The sequence below is a fragment of the Papio anubis genome, chromosome 17 (genome assembly GCF_008728515.1).
Source record: "Papio anubis isolate 15944 chromosome 17, Panubis1.0, whole genome shotgun sequence".
Taxonomy (NCBI): Eukaryota; Metazoa; Chordata; class Mammalia; order Primates; family Cercopithecidae; genus Papio; species Papio anubis.
The window spans coordinates 46092181-46116197 of NC_044992.1; the positions used below are offsets into that span (position 1 = coordinate 46092181).

Below are 24017 nucleotides of genomic sequence, written 5' to 3' on the forward strand. Positions count from 1 at the left end.
AAAAGGGCCTCAGCTGTGGTGGAATGACGATGAATTGAATAGAGCCTCAGCATCAGGGCTTTTCACTTGCACGGTCCTGGGAGGCCCTTGGGAATCTTTGTATTCATACTTTTCCATGTTTTTATTATTAATAGGTAAGGTTCAGGCTCCATAAAATCCTGAAATCACCCTTGGGTTCCAGTAATTATAACTTTGAATGAAGCCTCTATGTTATTGACAAATACTGACCAGCCGAGTCAGCAGTGTGGGTAGGGTCAGTCTATTTTGAATCTGAAACCCATCCCAAGGACATAGCAAGAGCTTATTAGCGGACTTAACTGGGGTCCACTGGCCCAGCACAGTAAAGCCAAACCATACTGAGGTTTTGCAGTGGGAGAAAGGAGCACATTTGTTTGCAGGGTGCCAAGCAAGGAGGACCAGGCAGTTAACAATCAAAGTCCCCCTCTGAATGGTCGCAATAATCATATCTTTCACAGATGAAATAAAAAATGAAATGGTCTATGGAAAACCAGCAGTGGTTGATAATTCTAAATGTTAAGTATGTGCATATTTTTTTCCCTGACTTTAAAGTGCTTCTCCTTCATTCACCTACACAGGTCCAGACTGATGGCTTGTTTTAAAAAATTTTCTTACTCCATTAGTTCTAACAGTACAAGCTCCATTATTTTAGAAACTGAATGACTCTGCAGTGTAGAAAGGCTATACCTTATTCAGATAGAGCACACTGACATGCTGGCTTGCCTGTGGCACGTCAATATCATGACAAGAATGTAAGCACTGAGAGAGAAGAAGAGGAAAATCCAAGCTTTATCCCTATTGAATTATTTATCCCACTATTAGAATATCAATCAGTGAAGTAGGTGTGGCCACACTGGGCAAATTGAACTTCAGTCACAAACATGCCTTGTTGCTTCCCCCAGGCTAATGACATGGGCTTCCTTTAGACAGCAGTAGATGCACAAAAGTTTGCACAGGTGAGAGTATTGTCATCACGTTTTGGTATGTACTAGAATCCTGGCAGCAACTTCTCAGATTCAGAGAGGTGTAAACATTAAAGATGAAAAGAACAACTCGGGTCTGTCCTTTGGGGTGATTTAGGGTGGCTGTTTACATTTGCTAAAAAAAAAATACAAAAATTAACGTGGTGGTGCATGCCAGTTTTTTGGGAGGCTGAGGCATGAGAATTGCTTGAACCCAGGAGGCAGAGGTTGCAGTGAGTTGAGATTGCACACTGCACTCCAGCCTGGACGATACAGCAAGATTCTGTCTTAAAAAAATAAAAAATGAACAAAATCAATTTCTGATTAAATATTTTAAAATTTATTTTAAAATGCAGTAAGTATGAAATTCAAAAGGAAAAAAATGCAGTTAAAAGTAGCCTACCTCTCATCTCTTAACGCTTAGACACCCATTTCTAGGAGTCAACTTCTACTACAAGCTTCTAATGTATTCTAGAGCTGCTCCATATGCTTTTTAGTTTGTTTTATTTTCATTTAGCTTTAAAAATTATGCAGTAGTCTTGACTTATTTTGATATGCATTTCTACGAATTTATTTATTTATTTATTTTTTAATTATTTTTTTTTTTTGAGACGGAGTCTGGCTCTGTTGCCCAGTCTGGAGCGCAGTGGCCGGATCTCAGCTCACTGCAAGCTCCGCCTCCCGGGTTTACGTCATTCTCCTGCCTCAGCCTCCCGAGTAGCTGGGACTACAGGCGCCGCCACCTCGCCCGGCTAGTTTTTTGTATTTTTTAGTAGAGACGGGGTTTCACTGTGTTAGCCAGATGGTCTCGATCTCCTGACCTCGTGATCCGCCCGTTTCGGCCTCCCACAGTGCTGGGATTACAGGCTTGAGCCACCGCGCCAGGCCATTTATTTATTTTTGAGACAGAGTCTCACTCCATCGCCCAGGTTGGAGTGCGGTGACGCCATCTTGGCTCACTGCAACCTCCGCCTTGTAGGTTCAAGCGATTCTCCTGCCTCAGTCTCCTGAGTAGCTGGGATCACGGGCATGTTCTCCATGTTGGCCAGGCTTGTAGCGAACGCCTGGCCTCAAGTGATCTGTCTGCCTCAGCTTCCCAAAGCGCTGGGATTACAGGCGTGAGCCACCATGCCCGGCCTAGTTCTGTGAATTTTAACACATGTGTAGATTCTTGTAACTACCATCACAATCTGCCTACAGAACAGGATTTGAATTTAAGTGTTTGAAAAATATATTTTTTAGAGGGGAGTTATAGAAATATTTAGCCTGTTTCTGCCATTTTTCAACAAATTAAAGTACAATTAAGTTACAGTGAAATTCACCCATTTACAGGTACAGTTTATCAGCATCATAAGACAGGGTGAAAAAATAAAAGTACGGTTTGAGTATTGACAAAATGCATCATAGTGTAGCCATCATAACAATCAGTGTATAGCTCTGACAATAACTGACCTTTTTCTTCAGTTTTGCTTTTTTCAGAGTGTCCTATATATGGAAGCTTTTTGAGTATGGCCTTTTTTCACTTAGCATAATGAATTTGAGATTCATCTCTGTTATTACTTGTATGAATAATTTCTTTCTTTTTGGACCTGAGTAATATCTCACTGTATGGGGTATACCATAGTTTTTAAAGTCCATTTCCCAGTTGACAGACATTCCGATAGTTTCCAGTGTGCAAATAAAGTTGTTACAAAGATTCACAGACAGGTGTTTTTATGAATGTACGTTTTTCTTTTTTTCTTTTTTTTGAGACGGAGTCTCGCTCTGTCACCCAGGCTGGAGTGCAGTGGCACAACTTCGGCTCACTCCAAGCTCCGCCTCCCAGGTTTATGCCATTCTCCTGCCTCAGCCTCCTGAGTAGGTGGGACTACGGGCACCCGCCACCACACCCGGCTAATTTTTTTTGTATTTTTAGTAGAGGCGGGGTTTCACCGTGTGAGCCAGGATGGTCTCGAATTCCTGACCTCGTGACCCGCCCGCCTCGGCCTCCCAAAGTGCTGGGATTACAGGTGTGAGCCACTGGCCCGGCCCACGTTTTCTTTTTATTAGGTTAAATGCCTAAGGACAGTATTGCTGGGTTGTGTAGTAAGTGTGTGTTTAACTGTTTTTTCTTTTTTTGGCTCCTGATTGCAACAACTGAAAGTATGCGTTTAACTTTATAGGAAATTTCCAAATTGTTTTCCGAAGTTGACTGTACTAATTTATGTTCCCACCAGCAATGGATGAAATTTGCTTATCTGAAATTTTATCAGAGGAAGGCTCACGCCTGCAATCCCAGCACTTTGGGAGGCTGAGGTGGGTAGATGGTTTGTGCCCAGGAGTTCGAGACCAACCTGGGCAATATGGCAAAACCCTGTCTCTACCAAAAATACAAAAATTAGCTTAGTATGGTGGTGTGCACCTCTAGTCCCAGCCACTCAGCAGCCTGAGGTGGGAGGATCACTTAAGCCCAGGAAGGTTGAGGCTGGAGTGAGCCATGAATGTGCCACTGCACTCCAGCCTGGGCAACAGAGAGAGACCCTGTCTCCAAACAAACAAATAAGAAATAAGTGGTATTATCAGTTTTTTTTAAAATGCCATTTCAATAGGCATGTGGTGGTAATACCTTGTGGTTCTAGTTTGTATTTCCTTAATGATTAATGATCGTGAATGTGTTTTCATGTGCTTACTTGCAACCTGTGTATCATTGATGAAATGTCTGTTTAAATCTTATGCCCACTTTAAAAATTGGGTTTTTTACCTCTCTTTTGAGAATTATATATATTTTCTGGATACAAGTTTTTATTCAGGTATGGATTTGTTTCTTCATTCGTTTCTTATTTTTTTAAAAAAGGAATAAGCTTTGTAAATATTTTCTCCCATTTCAGCTTATCAATTTTTTATTCCACATATTGTGCTTTTGTGTTGTCTCTAAGAAAATATTTGTCTAGCCTGTGGTCACAAAGATTTTCTTCTGTATTTTTTCTTCTAGAATATATCATTTTCAGTTTTACATTTAGGTCTGCAGCACATTTTGAGTTAATTTTTTATTTTGATTTGAAGTATGGATTGAGGCTCTTTTTTTTTTTTTTTTTTGGTTTGTTTTGCATGTGGACATCTAGTTCTAGTGTCATTTAATGAAAACACTATCATTTCTCTGTTGAATTGTCTTTATACTTTTGTTGAATAGATGTGTGGGTCTTTTTTTGGACTAAAACTCTAAAACTATATTATTAATCCTTATTTGGATTGCATCTGACAGATCCCAAATGATTTGAAAAGTTAATTAGGTAACAAATTTAGAAATTTGTTAAGTGTCTTATTTGGAACCTGGTGCTTGCTGACAGTAGTTTGTAATCTGCAGAAGGGTTTTCTAAATAACTTTAAGCCTAAGATTAAAAGAACATTTTGCTAATGATTCATTATCTGTTTGGAAAAGCTTGTGTGAGTTTTCATGCAGCAGGGATGAGCTGAAATGGTTTTTCCTAGAAGGTGCCCATTTTCTTTTTTGTAGAATTACCTGGTAGTTCGCTAATAATCTGTGTTTGTGCTTTATATCATCTTTGATAGTGATACATTTTGGGGCAATTCTCTTTTTGTTTAAAACCATCACGTAGTTGTCGTAAGTTAAATACTCTAGGCCAGACAGTAATCCTGGAACTTTGAGAGACAGAGGCAGGAGGATCACTTGAGCCCAGGAGCTTGAGACCACCTGGGCAACATAGTGAAACCTCCTCTCTACAAAAATCAAAAACAGGTCAGGCACGGTGGCTCACGCCTGTAATCCCAGCACTCTGGGAGGCCAAGGTGGCAGGACACCTGAGGTCAGGAGTTCAAGACCAGCCTGGCCAACATGGTGAAACTCTGTTTCTACTAAAAATGCAAAAAAAAAAAAAGAAAAAAATTACCTGTGTGTGGTGGCGCACGCCTGTGATCCCAGCTACTCAGGAGGCTGAGGCAGGAGAATCGCTTGAACCCAGGAGGTGGAGGTTGCGGTGAGCAGAGATCACGCCACTGCACTCTAGCCTGGGTGACAGAGCAAGACTCCATCTCAAAAATAAATAAATAAATAAATTAAAATAATAAAAAACCTAGCTGGGCATGGTGGTGCATGCCTGTTGTCCCAGCTGGAAGGCTGAGGCTGAGGTGGGAGGATTGCTTGAGCCCAGGAGTTCAGGTTTACAGTAAGCTATGATGGCTCCACTGCACTCCAGCCTGGGTGATAGAGAAAGACTCTGTCTCTAAAGAAACTAACTGAAGGTTTACTTACTTTTAAAAAGTAGTACACAATTATTGTTTTTAGGATGAGGTGTTTTTTTGTTTGTTTTTGAGACAGACTCTTGGTTTGTCACCTAGGCCTGAGTGCAGTGGCTCAATCCGCTCACTGCAGTCTTTTTTTTTTTTTTTTTTTTTTGAGACGGAGTCTCGCTCTGTCACCCAGGCTGGAGTGCAGTGGCCGGATCTCAGCTCACTGCAAGCTCCGCCTCCCGGGTTCACGCCATTCTCCTGCCTCAGCCTCCCGAGTAGCTGGGACTATAGGCGCCTGCCACCTTGCCCGGCTAGTTTTTTGTATTTTTTTTTTAGTAGAGACGGGGTTTCACCGTGTTAGCCAGGATGGTCTCGATCTCCTAACCTCGTGATCTGCCCGTCTCGGCCTCCCAAAGTGCTGGGATTACAGGCGTGAGCCACCGCGCCCGGCCTGCTCACTGCAGTCTTGAACCCCTGGGCTGAACTGATCCTCCTGCCTCAGCTTGGACTATAGGACTAGGAATACAAGCACACGCCACCACGCCCCACTAATTTTTTTGTAGAGACAAGGTCTCACTATGCAAGAGTCCTATACAAGGACTCTCACTGGAGTCCAACTTCCTGGCCTCTAGCAATGAATGCTGCCACTTCGGCCTCCCAAAGTGCTAGAATTACAGGCATGAGCCACTGTGCCTGGTCTATTCTTTTATCATTAAATTGTATAGACCTGTAGAGCGAAATAATTGATATTTGGCTGTACATTGGTGTTCTATAATATAATGAAGTTTGAGCTAATCTCAATGTTTGGATATTTATTATTTAGTAATTGAAGTACTTTGCAATTAACACCTTTAAATTAACTTAAAATTTTAAATGTTACAGTAGAAATTAAAATGCCAAGAAGCAGGTGTTATTTTAAAAATATCATTGGACAAAATATTGGAGGTTAATTTAAGACAGACTTTCAGGATTAACAGCTATTTAAAATTTTTTTTAATCATTTGTTGATGAGTGTTTTTTCTCATTCCTGAAATACCTACTCTTAAGTCCTTTTTTTTGGTCTTTGGAAAACGTACTCCTGTCCCATGCTATTCCATTTTTATTTTTATTTTTTTCCTTTCTTCATTTATACAGATTTTGCCATACAATTTTATTTTTATTATTTTTATTGTGGTAAAATACATGTAATAAAACTTATCACTTTAACTATTTTAAAGTATATAATTCAAGCCACATGTAGTGGAGCCTGTTGTTCTAGCTAGTCAGGAAGCTGAGCCTGGACTCCTTGAGCCCAGGAGTTTGAAGGCAGCCTGGGCAACATAGCAACACCCCCTTCTCTTAAAAAGTATATAGTTCAGTGGTATTAAGTACATAAATAATATTGTACGAACATCACCACCACCATCTTGTTCTAGAACTTGTTCATCATTGCCACACAATTTTAGCACCTAATTGTTCCCTAGCGTTTGGCTGCCATATTAAGTTTAGGTTTGTAAGAGATAAACAAGACTCAGTTCTTGTCCTCAAAGACTTTACAGTCTAGTGAGAGAAACCTGACATTTATGATACAATGTGGCAAATTACATGTTAGAACTCCCCATCATTGAATTAGAGTTTTAATTTTACTTTGAAAAGGCAAAGTTACTTCTTGTTAGGTTAATAATCCAGTTGTCATATCGTTCCACACACTGAATTCATTTAGGCTAGACCAAAAGACCGAAGGCTTTAGTCTTTTGACTTAGGTCATTGTAGGACTCACAAATCCTCATGCCCTATACTTTATTGCAAGAAAGGAACCAGAAAATTGATATTTTGATTTAAAACCAAATTATGAGCTATTTCTTCCTAATGAAGCGGGGAGATCTGTGAAAATTATGTTTAGAGAGAACTTCTTAGTTGTCTGCAACTATCATTTGTTGAAACCGTTTTTACTTTAGTTGCAGTGACAACTCGCTTATGATCAAATACAGCATGATACGGGCATGTTTATCTCCCTTGGCAGATCATCTTGAGGAACAGTTGCTTTGGAAACTGTCAAGAGATTGTTTTTAATTCCTTGAGAAGCCGAGAGGTATCAACTGATTTAAAGTTTAATGTCTTAGCAGTTTTAGTTTACAATAATGTTATCAGACTTGAGCAGTATTAAAATACAGATTTTATTTTCATTATTATGACTTATTTTCTTCATTATTAAAAATTTGATGCAATATTGCTTATCAAAGTAAAACAACACGGCTGTTTTCATCTAGAAGGGCTAGATGTGAGAGGGGTGGAATTGAGAGCAGCTTTCTTTTTTTTTTTTTTGAGACAGAGTTTCACCCTGTTGCCTAGGCTGGAGTGCTGTGGCTTGATCTCTGCTAACTGCAACCTCCACCTCCTGGGTTCAAGCGATTCTCCTGCCTCAGCCTCCCAAGTAGCTGGGATTACAGGTACCCGCCGCCACGCCCAGCTATTTTTGTGTATTTTTAGTAGAGACGGGGTTCCACCATGTTGGCCAGGCTGATCTCCAACTCCTGACCTCAGGTGATCCTCCCGCCTCAGCCTTCCAAAGTGCTGGGATTACAGGCCTGAGCCACTGTGCCCACCCTGAAAGCAGCTTTTTCATATTACATATACAGGCCTTCTATAAACGGCCACTAAGTCTTCCCAAAAGGTGGTGGGCATTTCCAACGGGCCAAACGTGGCCTGTCATTCTATTTCTCTCTTCCAGCAGCGAGGTCTAGTAGCACGAAGACCAACCGCCCAATGGCCGCTAACCGTTCTACCCGTCGTCGTTTGGAACTCCGCTCGCCTTCCAGGCCGGTTAAGGCTTTTGTCTGTTGAGGTCGGGACTAGGTAGGTCTCGACCAATAGGGACACAGCGGTCACCGGGACCGGGTCTGCGCGGCTCCGAGGCCTAAAGAGAAGGCCGTGCCTGCGTCCTAAGGCCGCCTTGCCAGGCCCTCTGCACCCTTAGGGCCTCCGCCGCGCGGTGTTCGGGCAGCCATCAGGCTTCTTGGCTCGCCACTCCCGCCGCCACCCAAAGGCGCTGCGTCCCGGCGGCTCGGAGGGTTTCGTTGAGGTCGGGCAGGCTTGGGCCGGGAGACCAGGCGGCCGGCAGGGTCCGGGCTGGGAGAGGCTGACGCCGCCGTCAGTCACCGAGGTGGGGTGGGGAAGCTTCACGGCCTGGGTCCGGCCAGGGGGCAGCCACAACGGGCCCCCGGTGTGTGCAGAGGGTGGGGCGCGGCCCGTCTTGGAGCCCCCAGCTAACCCGCTGGCCTGGGCCAGAGGAGCCTGGAGGGCCCTGGGGGAGCCAGCCGCGCTCTGCCTGTTGGTAAGAATCCGTATAGTTTTCCTAATGTAGTCAGTCTAAGAGGTTTGGTGTCCCAAATGGTTGATAGTGTTTTAGTTGACAATTTCAACACCTGTTAGGAGAAAAGTTCAGATTGCTAGGCCTAGATTCCTAATAAATTTTGTTTTGTTTTGTTTTTTTGAAATACGGTCTCGTTCTGTCACTCATGCTTGGAGTGCAGTGGCTTGCTCACAGTTCATTGTTGTCTCGACCTCCTGGGCTCAAGTGAGCCTCCCACTTCAGCCTCCTGAATAGCTGGCACTACAGGTTCACACCACCATGTGTGGCTAATTGAATTTTTTTTTTTTTTTTTTTTCAGAAACAGGGTCTCACTGTGTTGCCCTGGCTGGTTTTGAACTCTTGGGTTCAAGTGATCTTCCTGCCTCTGCCTCCCAAAGTGCTGGGATTACAGGCGTGAGCCACTGTGCCTGGCCCTAAAACGTTTTTCATAAATTTTTTAAAAGTTGGAATTTGTGGTGTGGTTTTGATTGTCTACTGAAAAAGATTGCAGTCTCCTTTGAGGTTAAAAAAAAAAAAAAAAGGAAAGAAAAAACTTCAATAGGCTGTTAATAAATTTGACATTTATTGCTCTTGAAAAATAGCTGTCATCATCTTTTTTCAGGGTAATCACTTTGATCAATATGAAGAAGGACACTTGGACATTGAGTAAGCACCAGTTGACAAGCCTACAGAATCGATCAGATGATCATTGCTTAATTTCGGGTCTTAGCCAGTTAGGTAGGTAGTGTTCGTGTGACACTTGATGTGAATGAACTTAAACTTATTAATAACCAGTACAGTTTAGAATTGTTTTCTTGCATGCCATACAGTAATCAGAGTTTGGAGTGTAATGTAATATTTAATATGTTGGGAAATCAGTCCAAAAATATCTAGAAACACATTAGAATTTTGATGGGGGAAAAATATCTTTTTGGCCCATACTAATATTTTGTTGAAGGTAGCAAGGTAAAGTTTAGCATTTTGTCAACTGAATAAAGGAGTAAAATGTATTTTGATCCTTTATAGATTGCCCTTTCCTGGGCAATATAATTATGTATGAAATGTTCCTACGTGGAATTAGAATATGTATGGAAAATTTTTTTAAAAAGTTCCATTAGAAACAGTTAAGGGCTGGGCACAGTGGCTAATGCCTGTAATCCCAGCACTTTGGGAGGCCGAGGTGGGCGGATCACCTGAGGTCAGGAATTTGAAAGCAGCCTGGCTAACATGGTGAACCCCAACTCTACAAAAATACAAAAAATAGCCAGCTGTGGTGGCATGCACTTGTAATCCTAGTTACTCCTGAGGCTGAGGAACGAGAATCGCTTGAACCCAGGAGGTGGAGGTTGCAGTTAGCCGAGATTCCACTGCACTCCAGCCTGGGCAACAGAGCAAATCTCCGTTTCAACAACAACAAAAGAAACAGTTAAGGAGTAATACATTTTATTTACCAGACTCTTGTGAAACATGGCAAGTTTGGTCTATGTAGCTTAATAAATGTCTAGTTTTTGTCAAAAGTTGATTATTTCTATCTTTTCACACTGCTTAGTTTTGGACACTGATGATATCAGCAATAGAACAAGGAGATTTATTTATCTGACTCAGTTTAAAAAAAAACAAAAAAAACTTCGGTTGGACACGTTGGCTGACGCCTATAATCGATCCCAATAATCTGGGAAACTGAGGGAGGTGGATCACCCAAGGTCAGGAGTTCAAGACCAGCCTGGCCAACATGGTGAAACCCTGTTTCTACTAAAAATAGAAAAAAATTAGCCTGGCATGGTGGTGGGCACCTGTAATCCCAGCAGCTTGGGAGGCTGAGGCAGGAGAATTGCTTGAACTTGGTAGCCGGAGGTTGCAGTGAGCCGAGACCACACGATTGTACTCCAACCTGGGCAAGAAGAACGAAGCTGTCTCAAAAAAAAAAAAAAAAAAAAAAAACTTCTAAATTTTTGAATATTATTTTCATTTTGAAAAATCCATTTGATTTTTTTAAATTTTTTAAAATTTGAGATGGTGTCTCACTCTGTCGCCCAGGCTGGAGTACAATGGCACACAATCTCAGCTCACTGCAACCTCTGCCTCCTAGATTCAAGCGATTCTTCTGCCTCAGCCTCCTAAGTAGCTGAGATTACAGGCACACATCACCACACCCGGCTAATTTTTGTATTTTTAGTAGAGACGGGGTTTCGCAATGTTGGTCAGGCTGGTCTTGAACTCCTGACCTCGTGATCTGCCCGCCTCGGCCTCCCAAAGTGCTGGGATTACAGGTGTGAGCCACCGTACCCAGCAAAAAGCCCATTATTTTTAAATAACACAGTCCATTGTTAAAGTGTCTGAACTTGTCCTTATCGTCAGCATTTAGTATTTGTGCTTAAGTGTACATATTTAATAAGGGTTTCAGTGAGTTACTGGTAAAACGTGAGTGGGGAAAAAAGTCAGAGGGAATCTTAATCTTTATAACCGTCATGACAAGCCAGCCCCCTTCCCCTTAAGAAACACTAACTAGCTTCTTCCTCAGGAAAATATGAAGGCAATTTAGAGAGTGTGGATATTTTAACTTTAGCTTTTATTTTCAAAACCGTAACATAGTAAAGGATCAACATATATTAATGTTCCCAATTAGGTTGGTATTGTGTGTGTTTGTGTGTTTGTGTTTGGGTGTTTACAGAAATTTACACAACCTGGGGTGTTCAACATTTTTCTTCCATAGCAGTTGGCCCATATTAGCTAGGCAGCCATGATCTGGTTAGTATTGCACGGCCTACCTTTTTAAAATTTCTTTTCTCTCTCTCCACCTCCCTTTTTTTTTTTTTTTGAGACGGAGTTTTTGCTCTGTCACCCAGGCTGGAGTGCAGTGGTGCGATCTTGGCTCACTGCAACCTCCGCCTCCTGGGTTCAAGTGATTCTCCTGCCTCAGCCTCCTGAGTAATTGAGATTATAGGCGCCCACCGCCACGCCCTGGCTAATTTTTGTATTTTTAGTAGAAATGAGGTTTCCCCATGTTGGCCAGGCTAATCTCGAACTCTTGACCTCAGGTGATCCACCTGCCTGGGCCTCCCAAAGTGCTAGGATTACAGGCATGAGCCACAGCGCCTGGCCTCCACCTCCCTAATTTTGTCCTTCTGGTCCAGTGAACTCTGTATACAATACCTTCTGCCTTAATGTGCTAGCATGATGCTAGACTTAGGCATGGCAGTAATTGATGGCACATGTGATAATGTTGCAGAGGGAGAATTCTCATCGGCTGTTTCACTGAAAGCCTAGTCTTGTGTTTTGACATATGGATAAAATGCCAAGCTCACTTTGCTAAATTAAAAATCACTGGTTTGTGCCTTGTTCTGTATTATTTGGGGGATTATCACAAGGCAGAATTTTGTAGTGAAATCTGTAGACTAGATCAGTATCTTGTATTTGAAAAATAACTTTTCCCTTTTAATTTTAAAAATTGGGGTTCAAAGTTTTAAGAACAGAGCCATCGGAATCAACTCCCCAGTACCATATTCTACAAGGTGCATGGTTGGTTAATATTCTTACACAAGCTATAATTCTGTGGGTACTCAACAGTAGTAGGAAATTTAATTAGATGAAATTTGCAAGCTAGTATTCATTATTAATATACTCAACAAAGACTTTTTTAAACCACTAAATTACATTATATTTAATATTTTTTAAGCCTTCTTAGAGGGCTACATTGAAAGATTTTTGGAAAATTTATTCCTGTGGCACATGAGGCTAATGCTATTTTACCTCTCACAATGTCCAGGATTTTTTTCTAGCACATGTTATAGGGAAAACACGATCACAGGAAGTCTAATTGAGTAATCATTGTTGAATAATCTCAATGAGTAGGAGTAGAATTGATACATGCCTTGATTATTAAATAGTGCTACCTTCTCCACTTAAAATAACAAACAGTATATAGTACTAAGGCTGGATATTTAATTTTTTAAATAAATAAATGCATATTCAGAAATGCGTATTAGTAATTATGCTTCTAATGAAAATTTACTTCTGAAACACATAAATATATGTATTATTTGTGATGTGTTAATTTAGGTAGAAGGAGGAGGAGCTTCATAGCCTACATTGAATTAGATAGAAGTAGGACACAGGATCTGGGAGAATAAACAAATATGTGAGACAAAATAAGAAAAAAAGAAGTAGGACACACTAGATTAGAGAGATCTTATTTCTGTTGCCTGGTCATTTGGAAGTAAAATTTTAAGTGTTCTTTTTTTTAAACTTTTTTTTTTTGAACCAGAGTCTCTATCACCCAGGCTGGAGTGCAGTTATGTGATCTTGGCTCACTGCAACCTCCGCCTCCCAGGTTCAAGTGATTCTTGTGACTCAGCTTCCCAAGTAGCTGGGACTACAGGTGCCTGCCACCATGCCTGGCTAATTTTTTTTTTTTTTTTTTAGACATGGTCTCATTCTGTGGTTCAGGCTGGAGTGCAGTGGCACAGTCTCGCTTTACTGCAACCTCTACCTCCTGGGTTCAAGCAATTCTCCTGCCTCAGCCTCTGGAGTAGCTGGGATTACAGGTGCCTGCCACCATGCCCAGCTAATTTTTGTATTTTTTCAGTAGAGACAGGGTTTCACCATGTTGGCCAGGCTGGTCTTGAACTCCTGACCATAGGTGATCCACCCGCCTCAGCCTCCCAAAATGCTGGGATTACAGGTGTGCATCACTACTTTTACTTTGTTAAAAGTTATTTTCTTGTGCCTCCTTGTGTTACCCATCATCCTTAAGCCTATTGGATTTTTGATGAATGTTTATAAAACCTTACCTTAAGCCTATTGGATTTTTGACAAGTGTTTATAAAACCTTTTTTCTTTTATTGGTAGGAAAGGGGACCATACTGAATACTAGCCCTTCCTGCAGAGTCACAGAGCTGCCTCTTTTCCTCCAAAAGCAGATAGTTTGAAATGATGGGAAAGGTCCAGATTTTCTGTATTGCTCATTCACTTCCCCTAGGAGGTTGGTGAGGGGAGCAGATTATGGGAGAAGTGTCTATTGTTTCTGTTGCCTTTGTTATGATTGGAAGGACTTAGAGTGGCATATTAAATATTTTATTATAGTCCCTGAGGATTTAAAGAACAGTTGTAACCTAAAGTTTTAGAAGAGAAATTCCACTAACATTTTCTATCAATAGCTTTTTTCTGAGAAGATGACAGTCATCCTCTTGAGTGGTTTTGTAAAAGTGATACTAATGTGTATAACCTTAATTTTTTCTTTTTTTTTTTCCCCTCTCCCTTTAACCTTTGCTTTCCTTTCACTGTTGTCAATCAGAAGACATTGCTCTTGAGTTTCTCAGCTGGTCTTTACTCGTGAATTACTCATGCTTTCACTCTTCTTTAGTAAATACATTACTTACAAGCAGTGAATTGAAAACCAGACCAAAAAAAAAAAAAAAAAAGGCCTTCAGTGATTGGACAGTTTCTTACTTTGTGTTACATTTAACTGTTCTTTTGACAGCCCAATTTTTAAAGCCAGGTTCATATGGAAATGCTTTCACTCCACTTGCACTGCTTTTGGAAATAGCATACTGCTTCATCTGTCTGTTTATTTTAGTGCATTCATAATATAACACAGTCAGCATAATGTTTCATCACCACTTAGCCAAGCATTGAGTTTTCTTAAAATAAAAAAAAAAACAACCGTAATAAAATTTTGATCTCACCGTTTTTTCAGTTTGATATTGGCTGCATGCTAGTTAAGTATTATACACATACACATACACACACATACACGTACACATTGTTTTAAACCAATCAAGTCTGGCCTGGATTTAGTGCTGATTGTTTTTTCATTTCTAGTGGTGGGGCAGTCTTACAACTTACTTTGTATCATGAAAATACAAAAAATTAGCTGGGCGTGGTGGTGGGCGCCTGTAGTCCCAGCTACACAGGAGGCTGAGGCAGGAAAATGGTATGAACCCAGGAGACGGAGTTTGCAGTAAGCCGAGATTGCGCCATTGCACTCCAACCTGGCGACAGAGTCAGACTCCGTCTCAAAAAAAAAAAAAAAAAAAAAGATGAACATTCTCTGTAGCTTGGGTAGTAAAACTGAGGCATTTTATTGTGAAATATTAAAATGGTGCATTCTGTGTGTATACATACAGGAGTGTGCCTATGTAGTTATGTTTGTATTTGCTTGACCATGAAGATAAAAAGTACAAGTGATGCTGTTTTATTTGAAGCCTGAGCACTTCTGGTTTCCTAACCAGAAATTGCTATCTGGTTCTTCTAATGGAATGGAGGGCTTTTCCATTCTTAGGCCGTCCAACTCTGAACTTGCTCTGAATCTCAAATCTTTCTATTCACAGAACAAACATTCAAGTGCTTTTCTTCCTTTTTTTTTAAAAAAAATATTTATTTATTCATTTATTTATTTATTTTGAGATGGAGTCTCACTCTTGTCACCCAGGCTGGGGTCTCGGCTCACTGCAACCTTCACCTCCCGGGTTCAAGTGATTCTCCTGCATCAGCCTCTCAAGCAGCTGGGATTACAGGCCCTCACAACCACACCCAGGTAATTTTTGTATTTTTAGTAGAGACGGGGTTTCGCCATGTTGGTCAGACTGGTCTCTACCCCTGACCTGAGGTGATCCGCCCACCTCAGCCTCCCAAAGTGCTGGGATTACAGGAGTGAGCCACCGCACCCGCCTCTCAAGTGTTTTCAAGTGTTTTTCTGTATATTAGGTTCATTAGCACCAACTTCATGACTTCTAAAATGTGACTGCTTTCATGTCCAGATAGCTTGAATACAGGTATCTACCAATGATATGAGGTGGATAATAAATAATATGACAGTGTTGCTTATTTCTCAAAAAAAAAAATTTTTTTTCCAATTATATTATACCCTCCTCCCCAAGAGGTGGGCAGAAAAGCATTGTTAATCTTTTTTTACAGATGAGGAAAAACAAGATCAGAGGTGCTAACAGTGCTACAGCCTAGTGCCAGGTCTTCTGTCCCCAATTCTAGGTTCTCACCATGACGATGTTTTTCTTTTCTCACAATCTTTACTTCTTCCTCTGACCCTCCCCACCACCCAAAATACTTTTAATTCTGGAAAAGAAACCCAGCTGCACACTGCTACACTTGACCTTATTGCAGTCAGAAGCTTTGGATGATTCCTCATCCAAAATATTAGAGATGAAATGAAAGCAAAGTAGGCATCTGACAAAAGTTGATTTTTCCCTTCTGCATTTTAGGACCTCAAGTAATGTTTTTCCAGAAACTGCTATTATGCCGTAGATTCACTGTACCTTCAACAACATAGACATACAATCTGGCAAATTAAAAAAAATTTTTTTTTTTTGGTACAGTTGCAAGATTTAATAGAGTGAAGACAGAGCTCCCATACAAAGGTAGGGGACCCAAAAAGGGTAGCCATTGCTGGCTTGAATGCCTGGGTTTATATCCCAATCATTGTCCTTCCTCCTGTGCTCTCAGGCAATAGATGATTGGCTATTTCTTTACCTCCTGTTTTTGCCTAATTAGCATTTATTGAGCTCTCTCTACTATCTGATTGGTCGGGTGTGAGCTAAGTTGCAAGCCCCATGTTTAAAGGTGGAAGCGGTCACCTTCCAAGCTAGGCTTAGGGATTCTTAGTCGGCCTAGGAAATCCAGCTAGTCCTGTCTCTCAGTCCCCCCTCTCAACAGGAAAGCCCGAGTGCTGTTGGGGAGGTTGGCTGATGACCGCTCTAACTGCTTCCTGCTAAATTGGGGTGCAGTAGGGGTTGTGCAGTTGAGATTTCCTCAGGAGGAGTGCCTTCGATGTCATTAACATCAAAGCATGGACTAGCTAGTGGACCGGTCCAGCAGTCTGCGGTAGATCTTATTCATGGACTGCATCTGGGGCTCCATTTGAAGAACCATTTGTAGTTTTACAGCTTTGATTCTGGAAGAGACAAACTTAACAAGGAGGTTAAAGATACAGGGTCCAAAGAGGAGTAGCAATATTATAACTGCTAGAGGTCCTAAGAAGGGGAGAATCTGCGGCATCCATTGGCTGAGGAGGCCCCAGGGTCCAGTGTTTTGAAGCTCCTCTGCTCTACATTGTATTCGATATTGAATTTCTTTAACTTTCTTGGTGACGATTCCGGATTGATTAACATTATAACAGCATTCTTCCCCTAAAAATAAACAGGTTCCCCCTCTTTTGGCAGATTAGCAAGTCTAAAGCTCTTTGATTTTGAAGGACTACTGCTGCTAGGGAGTTAAGTTGATCTTGCAAGGTGACCAGGAAGTCAGCAACCCATTCCATGTCACCATTTAGTTGTTGAGATAATTTGTAGTAGAACTGAGTAGAGGCTGTGATACCGCCAATGCCAGTACCTAGTCTGCCTAGCACTCCTGCTCCAATAACAAAAGGAAGAATGGGTACTCTTTTGTTGCAGGGCTTAGGTACGACATGATTGTATAAATCTTGTTCAGTGTAGATGGTCATAGGGGGCACTAAGAATGAGAGGAAGCACATAGATTCTGAAGAGCCATTCAAGCAGCTATAGGCTGAGGTACCACAGACTTTTTTGTCCTGAGGGTAGGCAGACCATTTGTGTGGGCGGAGTTACCTACCCGATGCAGTGGGAGTTGGTTGTGTCTATAGTATTGCTACATTTTACACAGGTGAGGTTTGAGGTATGGGTTATTTCCAGATTGGAAACAAGAGGTCCTACTAAAACGGAAATGGTGTTTATTTATGTACTGAAGTTGTTCCATTGTTCAGGTACAAGGATTGAAATGTATGACCTGAAGTGCAGGGGGAGGCACATCCAACAGTTAGTAGGGTTTTGGGTTGAGACCTCATGGAGCCCAGTGAGGGTGGTATTAAATAGGCTTACCAGGCGAGTATGGGTACAGAGGGTTTCATGTAGTTTTGAGAGATCTAGTCCTTTGTAGGGGTTAGGGGTGCTGTGTACCCAGGTCAGTTGGGAGATTACATCCTTTACGTGTTTTTCTCTTGCCTGATCTTGAACTCCACCCCATCAGACATACTGGTATGGGTGGAGTAAGTCCAACAGACAGTGGCTCTAAGTCCTCCAGGACAACTAGGATTAATCATTTTCCTTGTCCAATAATGAGTATTTGCATGCTTGCAAAGAGTGGCAGAGTTATAGCAGTTGCTGGGTGCGGGCAGTGAAGGTGGAGGTTCCCTTAGATAAACTCCTATAAGATGGGGCATCAATATTTCCAGGACGCCGCATTCTCCATATAAACTCTTGGTAAGGGGAGCTACTGGTCGTACAGTGGCATGGAGAGGGTGCAGTGAGAGTGAAAGGGGGTAAGAGAACAGTAAAGAGAAAAATATGATAAGGGAGGGCCATGGGGATTTACAATTTTAGTTACTTTCCTCACGGTTGTCTGACAGCCACAAGTCTCCTTTAGCAGTGAGTATGCCGTTCACATCATGAGATGTCCACACAGTAAGATCTCTTCCCTGTATTATTTTAACTGCTTCAGATACTAAGACTGCTACTGCCGCCACTACCCGTAAACATTGAGGCCAACCCTTTGCCACTACATTAGTTTCTTTACTCAGGTATGCCTTGGGTGGCAAGCTCCTCCCTCGGACCTGTGTAAGGACACCTAGAGCTATTCCTATTTTTTCTGTGACATATAAAGAAAAGACTTGCCCCATTGGCAAGCATAACACTGGGGCTTGGGTTAGGGTCTTCTTTAGGGCCTGGAAAGCCACTTCTGCTTCAGGTGTCCATCTTACTAAGTGGGTATTGGCTCTCTGAGTTTCCTTAATTAGTGTATATAATGGCCTGGCTATTTCGCTGTACCTGGGAATCCATATTTGGCAGAAACCTGTTATGCCAAGGAACCCTCTTAGTTGCTTTAGGGTTTTGGGATTAGGATAAGCCAGTATAGGCTGGATACATTCCTCACTGAGGGCCCTGGTGCCTTTGGATAATTTTAGCCCTAAGTATTTAACCTGCTGTGAGCAGAGCTGAGCCTTTGGTTTAGAAACCTTGTAGCCACAGGTAGCGAGGAAATTTAAGAGTGCTTGGGTGGCTTGATGGCACAAGGTTTCTGAACGGGCAGCTAAAAGTAAATCATCCATGTACCGAAGGACAAGAGTGTCCAGGTATGAGAACTGGCTCAAGTGTTGGGCTAATGCCCGGCCAAATAGATGGGGGCTATCCCTGAACCCTTGGGGTAAAACAGTCCAGGTGAGTTGAGATGTTGGGTTCGAAGGATCTTCAAAGGCAAACAAGAATTGAGAGTCAGGATGTACAGGGATACAGAAAAAAGCATCCTTAAGGTCCAGGACTGTAAACCACCCTGCTTCCTCTGGTATTTGGGAAAGCAGAGTATAAGGGTTAGGTACAGCTGGGTATAGAGGGACAACAGCCTCATTGATAATCCTGAGATCTTGCACTAACCTCCACTGTCTGTTGGGTTTCTGTACTCCTAAAATTGGAGTATTGCAAGGGCTATTGCATGGTTTAACTAGGCCTTGGGCTTTTAGGTCCTTAACAGTCTTTTGGAGTCCTTGTTGGCCTCAGGTCTAAGGGGGTACTGTCTTTGGTAGGGAAAGGAGGCAGAATCCTTCAGATTAACTTGAAAAGGATGGGCATTCTTTGCTCACCCATATTGTCCTGTTGCCCAGACTTCAGGATTAATTCCTTCCTCAAGCAGGGGACAACAAACGGGTGTTCCTTCTCCTCTGTTCAGGTGTATAATGGCCCCTGCTTTTGCTAGAATGTCTCTCCCTAACAAGGGAGTGGGGCTTTCAGGCATAATTAGAAAAGCATGTGAAAAGAGTAAAATTCCCCAGTCACAGCTCAGTGGCTGGGAGAAGTATCTAGTGACTGGCTGTCCTAGGACCCCTCAGATAGTGACAGATCTGGAGGACAGTTGTCCGAGACAGGAGAGTAAGACTGAGAAGGCCGCACCAGTGTCCAGGAGACAGTTAACCTCCTGGCCCTCAATGGTCGGGCATACCTGGGGCTCTGTGAGGGTGATGGCATGGGCTGGTGCTTGCCCCGGGCACCCTCAGTCCTGCTGCTGGATCATCTGGTTAGTGGCTTCTGACTCAGAGGACCCTCATGCCTTGGGGCAGTGGGCCTTCCAGTGATTCCCTTGACATAAGGGGCATGGAAGAGGGGGTGGCTTATTTCTACTTGGAAAATCTTTTTTAAAGTGCCCTTGCAGACCACACTGGAAGCAAGCCCTATTAGTTAAGCATTCAATTTGCCCAGCTTTTCCCTTTTCCAGAGCCTCCAAAGTCCACTTGCCTGAGGGCCATGACTAAAGCGGTGGCCTTTTTTTATCCCATTTGTCCCGTTCTGTCTGCTCCTTCTGATTTCTATTATAAAAAACCAAGGTTGCCAAGTTCAATAGGGTTTCTAAGTTCTGCTCCAGGCCTAAGGCAGACTTTTGAAGTTTTTTTTCTAATGTCTGCAGTTGACTGAGTGATAAACTTATTCTTTAAGATTAGTTGGCTTTCAATAGAGTCAGGTGACAGGGAGGTATGTTTCCTCAATGCCTCCCTTAGTCTCTCCAGAAAGGCAGTAGGATTTTCTTCCTTTCACTATGTTATAGTGGACATCATTGAATAATTCATAGGTTTCCTCCTAGTTTTCCTTAGTCCTTCCAGCACGCAAGTTAGCAAATGTCTGCGGCACCAATCTCCATGTTCTGATTCTGTGTCCCAGTGAGGGTCTACACTGGGAACTGCCTGCCGGTCCGTGGGAAATTGTTCTCTTTCCTCTGTTGTCATCCTGTCATTGACCTGACTGAGATACCAGAGATCGCCAAACTCTCGGGCTGCAGTTATGGCGGCACTTCTCTCATTTGGGATTAGCGTCTGATTTAGCAGTAACATTATATCTCTCCATGTCAGATCAAAGGATTGTCCTGACCCTTGTAAAACATCAATATAGCCATCAGGGTTATCTGAGAATTTACCTAGGTCTATTTTTTTTTTTGCTTTAAGTCTGAGAGAGAAAAAGTTACATGCACTCTGGCTGGGCTGAATTCTCCTCCTCCCATTGCTTGGAGGAGGCATAATCAGGAAATACTGGCACTTTTTGGTTCATTGTTTACCCCTTTGTCTATCTCCTTTTTGACCGTTTGGGTTGAAGGGGGGTCCTTATTAGTTGGGGAAGGAGTCAGGGGGATGCTAGGGTAGGGAGGTGGACCCTGAGGGCTTCCCGTAGGGCATAAATCATACTTTTTACATAATTGCGAGTTGTCTCTTAATGAAAAGAAAGTTTGTATGTATGGCACTTCACTCCATTTGCCTTCTTTTCTACAAAAGAGGTCTAGCTGTCAGATGGTGTTATAATTTATACTTCCTTCAAGAGGCCAGGTTTCTCCCCGTTGAAGAGGATATTGTGGCCAGGTGGTACTGCAGAAGAATATAAGTCATTTCCTTCTTAGCGTCTGAGGGTCAAATTGGTCCCAATTCTCCAGAATACATCTTAGGGGCATTTTTGCCTTAGGGGGAATGTTTCCCATCGCTTTGGAGATCCCTTCGTTGTTGCCAAATGTTATGGGGGAGTCCTTGCTCCCAGAGCTCCCAAAATGGTGGCGGGCTGCTTCCAAAATGGTGGCAAGCCTTGTGTTCTCGGCCTCACGGATTCCAAGGAATGGAATCTTGGGCCATGCAGTGAGTGTTATAGCTCTATTTGAAGCTGTGGGTCACGGAAGAGAACCATGGAACCTAGTGACTAGTGTTCAGCTCCATTAGGATGAACCCGGGCACTTAGCTGTGCAGGAACAATGGCAAGCCTTTAGCCTGATTGGGAGTGGCAGTGGGTGCCTCGCTGGATCAGGAGCACAGCAGATACCCTGCCAGATCCAGAGGGATGGAGGTGAGCGGCGGGTCTGCAACAGCGGCAAACAGCAATGGTGGACGGCAAGCGAAAGCTCAACTCAAGCCGTAACAAACACGGACCAAAAGAGAGTGCAGTTGCAAGATTTAACAGAGTGAAGACAGAGCTCCCATACAAAGGGAGGGGACCCAAAGAGGGTAGCCCTAAAAATCTCTTAACCTACACCCCAGATCCCTGTCTATATTTAAGAAAAGAATCTAGGGTGGACACAGTGTTTTTTTCTGTGTTGAGTCTTCTGTGATGGGGCTAGGATTTGTGGGAGCAGAGAACCGTGCAGGTGGGTGGAGCAGGCCAGATGAGGATCTATCAGCAATGGGAGGGGGCCTCCACTTTAGCATCCCTGCCCCTGCTTCTCTCAGAGGGTTGCCTTTCATTGCATTCAGCTGTGATGGTAGCAAGAACATGGGCACACTGAGGATGAGGAGAGAGGGAGCCTTGTGCTCTCTCTGTATCTGAGGGAGGGCAGCACAGGGAATGGAGCAGTCTGCAGAGAGGCCAGCTCATCAGGGAAGTGGCTGTCTTCCACCTTGGGTTTTGGCTGAGCGCTGGGCAATTGGCCCCTGGGATCAATGGAATAATCCTAAACAGAGCTACTATATGTCACACTATGGAATGTTCCAAGTAGGTGGCCATGTTTTCAAAAGATGTCTTTCTTCCTTTTGTTGTTGCCATTTCATAGGTTTAGGTTTGGGTGTATGTTTCTCTTCTCTGACTGACACTTGAATGTTTGCTGACTCCTACTCTGTGTGACCGGGGCATGCAGCTGTGAACTGAGGCATGCCGGCCTATCATCTTTCATTATCAAAGCAGTCTCTTCTTTTTTGACAGTTTGAAGAAGCATCTGTAGGGAATCCAGAAGGAGCCTTCGTAAAGGTGTTACAAGCCTGGAAGAAGCACAGGAGCACTGAGCTGACTACTGAGCCGGAGGTGCCCTCAGACAGCAATAGCATCAACTTGTCAGGCTTTGGGAGTGAGCAGCTAGACTCAGTGACGAGAGCTTGCCTTATTTCTCAGCGAAAAATCTATAAGATGTGGAATCAGTGTTACGTTCCTTAAACTGCTTTTTTCAAAAGTACTAGATGGAGGTAGGCCCCTGGGTATTTTGAAAAACAATACAAAGAGCCCCTCTCTTCAACCTGCCTCCAACAACTCAACTTATGAAAATAAACTGGGAAAGCTTTATTTTCTGGAAAATGTGTTAGATGCAGAAATTCAAGAAAAACTCAATGAAGATAAAAGAGAAGAAAAAACTGCCATGCTTATACCAAGGCTTATAGAAGTCCAGCCTTCTAGGTAACAAATTTAAACGCCAAATATTTGAAAAGAAATTAGAAACTGCCCAATCACAGGAAAAGCCTGGCAAAGATTCCAAATGTTGGCAAAAGCCTACGGAGAGTGAACAGAGTCCTCATGGGCCCAAGGAGCATCCAGAAAAGGCACTTCAAAGAGGTGGGAAAGCAGAGCATTAGGAGGGAACGGGGTGCCCGGGCATTCGTGGAGAACGCTGCCAAAGAAAAACGGCTTGGGAGTCCAGCCCCGAGGGAGCTGGAACAGCCTCACGAAGAGCAGGGGCCCAAGAAGTTAGCAGGAAACGCTGTCTACACCAAGCCTCCGTTCACACTAGAGCATAAGGCGGCAGTCTTCTCTTTGTTGAAACCCTTCTCCATGGGTGTGCCTTCTGCCTCCACCCCTGCAAAAGCCCGACCTGAGGTCAGAAACAGATGGAAAGACTTAACTTATGCCATTTTGGTTTTAGAAGATGCAAAGGCTAGATGCAATCGTACATTCCAGAAAAAAATGCCGCTTTCTTAAAAGTTGCTCCCATGTGGTCCACAGAACACCCAAGGCCAAAAAGAGTCAAAAGTTCAGAAAGAAAAGTTCTCTCAATAGACTGATGCTCACAAAGAGGCCTCCATTCTCTGCAGCAAAGAGCCTCATAAATTCCCCTTCACAAGGGGTTTTTTGTCTTTAGGAGACCTGAGTCCTCAGGAAAATCCTTTTCCAGTAGTATTTGCTCCTTCAGAACATTTTATAGAGAACACTAATGTAAAAAACACCACAGCAAGAAATGCCTTAGAAGAAAACATTTTTATGGAAAACACTACTATGCCAGAAGGCACCATCTCTGAAAACACAACCTACAGTCATCCTCCTGAGGCAGATTCCACTGGGACTGTGTTCAACTTAGAGACAACTGTTAAACACACCAGTGAAACACAATGGGAATACAACAACATGGGCACTGGCTTGTCCCCCAAGCCCAAAATCTACTACCCGTTGCCCTTGTCCCCAGGTGACCAGTTTGAAATTCAGCTAAACCAGCAGCTATGGTCCCTCATCCTCAACAACGATGTGAGAAGTCTCATTTCTCATGTTATCCAAACCTTGAAAATGGACTGCTCTGAGACCCACGTGCAATTGGCCTGTGCCAAGCTCATCTCTAGAACAGGCCTCCTGATGAAGCTTCTCAGTGAGCAGCAAGAACTGAGAACTATATTAATGAAAGCACAGAAGCCCAGAGTGAACAGAAAGAGCAGGACCACACAGAAACATGAGACCCAGACTTTCTCATCATTTAGCATATGCCAGGAATGTTGGGGTGATCAGACCCAACACCAGGTCATG

The 24017-nt window shown here is 42.9% G+C and overlaps 2 pseudogenes; both read left to right on the forward strand.

Annotated features, from left to right (window-relative positions):
• The window catches only part of LOC101002909, a 39240-nt pseudogene extending 16933 nt beyond the window's left edge, over positions 1 to 22307 (forward strand).
• On the forward strand, positions 7953 to 23947 carry LOC103875523 (annotated as a pseudogene).
• Positions 23948 to 24017: the final 70 nt, after the last annotated feature.